The following is a 4,102-nucleotide window of genomic DNA, read 5'->3' as shown; positions in this document are numbered from 1 at the left end:
ACGCAAGTATTTGGGATGGAAGCAGTGGTCTAGCGTAGCTCCATTCCATGTCATAAGTTTCCTGTTGGCTTGTCGATGTCGTAAACGGAATGCACAAACTTGGGTTTAGCTCGGGTTTGGCACAAGTTGATTTTGATCATAGTAGTTGCCGAGTTTTTCTAGGGCAGCTTTCAGGGTGGATTCTATCGCTTCAAAACTATCTGACTGGACAGCGAGAGCAAGGTCATCAGCACAGATGAAACTCTTGGTGTCTTGAGGCTGTGGCTGATCATTTGTGTACATATTAAATAACAAAGGCACCAGTACACATCCTTGAGGCAAGTCATTCTTTTGAGTTCGCCAACGACTTCGCCGACCCTGAAATTCAACAAAGAATTGGCAGTTATGAAGAAGTGTAACTACCAGTTGTGTTAACTCAAGATTTTTAGTAAGACTGTGAATTTTTTTTAACAGGAGTCTATGGTTTACCGTGTCATACACCGCTGTGAGATCAACAAATGCGATGCCTATGACTTTTTAAAACTCAAAGCCATCTCAATGTGCTGAGTTAGATGCAAAATCTGGGAGGTGCAATTTCTTCCAGGTCTAAATCCTGACTGCTGTGGAATAAGAAGTGAGTCAATAACTTCAGTAAGGCGATTCAAAATCATTAACTCCATGATTTTATACAAGTGGCATAGAAGAGATTGGTCTACAACTTTTTGGATCTTCAGGGTTTTTGCCTGGTTTTAGGATCACAATCACCCGTGCCTTCTGCCAAATCTTTGGGATGTTTGATGATGCTAGGCATTTGTTGAATAATTCCACGAGCCACAACTTTGTTCCAGAACCGAAGTGCTTTATTTGCTCAGTGCAGATATTGTCTAAACCTGCGGCTTTACCACTTTTGCACATTGTAATACGAGTTTCTAATTCAGTGAGATTAAATGGTCTGGCTAAAGTACTGATAGCCTCAGATTCCCTGGTCACAATTTTTGACTCTGATTTCCTAATAGTTGATCGTGACTGTGAAGCAATATGATTGGCTGTGACATTAGCATGGACTGAGCATTTAGTTGGGTCACTGTTCAGTTTTTTCAGAAGCTTCCAAGCCTTTTGATTATTAACTGAGAAATCTGTTTCCTCCATCAGTTTCAACCAAGTTTTCCTTTTGTTGTCTGAAATAGAAGAGGATAAGTCATATCCGGCTGAAATTGTCTCTTTGCTGAAAGGGTTCACTTTGAAGAGGGCAAAGGTACTTCTTTAGGTAGACTTTTGCATCAGCAGTTAAACCTTGGTAGTAATGTGTTCCGCAACCTCTGGGTATTGATAAACGTGAGGCTCTTGATACTGTATCAACAAAAGTGTCATAAGATTCTGGTTCTGGAGGAATCTCCCTTATGAAGCTGTCAAGTGTATTGCTAAATTTTTCCCAAGTAGCCTTTTTGAAGTCAAACCTTCTCCAAAAAGGTACAGTACTGTAATCGGTCGTGTTACAGTGGTTATTTAGCACATAATAGAGTGATGTTGAGAGTTGGGTAGGGAAGAACAGACTGATTTCGTACGTTGCTGAGATACATGTTCACTGACGAAAATAAGGTCTGGATTGTAACCACTTTTCCATCGACCACTGTTGAAACTTGGTGGAAGCTTACTGTCGTGTATAAGGTTAAGTTGGAAATTATCAGCCCACAGCAATACAGCATACCCATTTCCATCATCATGTGCATAACCCCAAATTGTATCATGACTGTTGAAATCACTGAATAAAAATTTCGTAGTTTGCTTGCAAAAGTTATCAGGGGGCATAGGGGAAAAATCAATACTTGGTAGCTTGTTCACTGATGAGATAGTGCAATTACTAAACTCAACTGTTATTATTTCAATGTTATTGTGATCTGTTACAGATGTTGACAAGACCTGCATGTCAGGATGAACAAATATTGCACTTCCGTACTGACTATGGTGGTCTTTCAGTCACAAGTTGTAAACCAGCAATTTTGGGATGTTGTTGATGGTCACTTCTGTGCGTTTCCTGAATACAAAGCACATCACAGTTATTAGTTTGACAGAGTTGACTCAACAGTTCCTCTTTTAGATGGTGATATACCTTTTACATTATGGCATAATATAATTAATTTCAGCCTTGAAAAAGGCATTAAGCACTTAAACTTTCATTTACCAATCTGAATGTGAGAAAATAAAAACTGTTTTGCATTACGAACATTTTTCATCCCCATACAAGAAATTAAACAGTGAAATCCCCACCGAGGTATGGTATTAAAAAATCTGTATTTATAAGGTTGGTTTTGTAAATCTGTATTTTTAAGTTCTTTATGAAGAATCATCATCAGATGTAACTCGATCCGAGTATATATAACTTCTTCCTGCATAAGGTGAGCAGATCAACTCAGTTTATGAATGTGTTTGCGATGACTAAACAGACCAATCTTGGCATAAAACATATGCCCACACAAATCACACTCAATGGATGCAGGAGGGCGGGGTTGTAACTGATGAAGCTTCCTTGCTTGTTGCTTGACTTCTTGATGTCTGCGGCGTTCTCTTTTGAACAAGCTGACAGTGGTGGATCTAGTGTTCCACCACAGTGAACGGTCCATAGCACATTCTTCCCATATCTGTATATTTATACCAGTTATTTCATGATGTGTTTCAGCTGGTCCTTAAAACGCTTAAGAGGGACTCCATGAGGTCTACTGCCGGAGCAAAGTTCACCATAAAGAATTTGGCGGGGAAGCCTGGTATCACTCATGCGGTGAACACGACCTAATCATCTCAGTTGATGAGCGATGATTGTTGCCTCAATACTATTTAGCTGTTCTTTGTCGAGAACTGCCGTGTTAGTCACATAGTCCTACCACTTAATATTCAAGATGTATCTCATTTTTTGTTGGTGGAAGTGCCCAAGTTTTTTGATATCACGATGGTAGAGTGTCCAAATTTCACAGCCATACAATAGCATGGAAATGACAATAGCTTTGTATACCATGAGTGGTATGCAGTTTTAGGTCACGAGCATGAGCAGCCCCGATTCTTTTATCAACATCTGTTATCAACCAAGATATGAAAAGTGAACAAGCTGCTCCAGTGTTGTGTCTAAGATGGAGATACTGAACTCAGGAAGTCAATCCTGGGGCAGGTTGTGCAAGTACCTTCATTTTTTTTTCACATTAAACGCAAGACCAAAGCAATCACACACAGTTTTAACAATAATAATTATTAAATTAATGTTGTAATGGTCCACCTTTCAATACTATATATGCAATATTTTGATTTACATTAACTAGGGACTAGTTTTGGCCTGGGCTGGACATCTTCAGCCTTAATATAAAACACCTAACAACTAAACAAATATACATACACACAATGACATAAAACAAATATATACAATTGACATTAAAAACTGGGATGAAATTATGAGAATAAACTAGCCTCTAAATTCTTAGCAACTTGAGTATGCTCATCACTGAGACTCTTTCACGCACTAATATTCATAGAACTGTTAGTTCCATCACCGCTAATCATTGCAATTTCAATAGTAAACCGGGAACTGGTAAATGTTGATCCTGTAGTCAATCACCAAACCTACTTGAGTGGTGTTAGCCGTATGTAAGTCACTGAACGCCGCTGTGAACAACCACCAGCTGACGCAGAACTGTTAGATGGTGTTTCAAGATCAATCAACGTAATAAAATGAAATGCTCTCGTAGTGCTTGTTAAAATCAAGCTGAAATGTTGTTAGACACTGTCAGGACGGCATATAAAGATGTGGTTAAAACAGATAAATTGTGTCTGGTATAAAATTTGCAATTCATTGCAGTGTCCATGAAGTTATAAGAAGTTATAAGAAGTTACTGCCACTACTGCTGCCGCCATCAGAGTTACCTGCAGCCCAATTTCTTCCAGGCAAGTCTTCCCACTTGCTGCACATACACGTTTCACTTGTCCATGCCACTGACCAATGGCTGTTTGATATTGCGATTCCCATTCTCTTCACTCAGCACTCACAAAACAATACAACGTCCTCTCGCTTCAGTAGCTCGATTGCAACCGATACGATTAGAAGCAGTAGTGTATTATGCGGACAATTTTGAAAATTTTA

This window comes from Anabrus simplex, chromosome 1 (assembly GCF_040414725.1).
Source record: "Anabrus simplex isolate iqAnaSimp1 chromosome 1, ASM4041472v1, whole genome shotgun sequence".
In the NCBI taxonomy this organism is placed as follows: Eukaryota; Metazoa; Arthropoda; class Insecta; order Orthoptera; family Tettigoniidae; genus Anabrus; species Anabrus simplex.
This window is presented reverse-complemented; position numbering follows the sequence as displayed.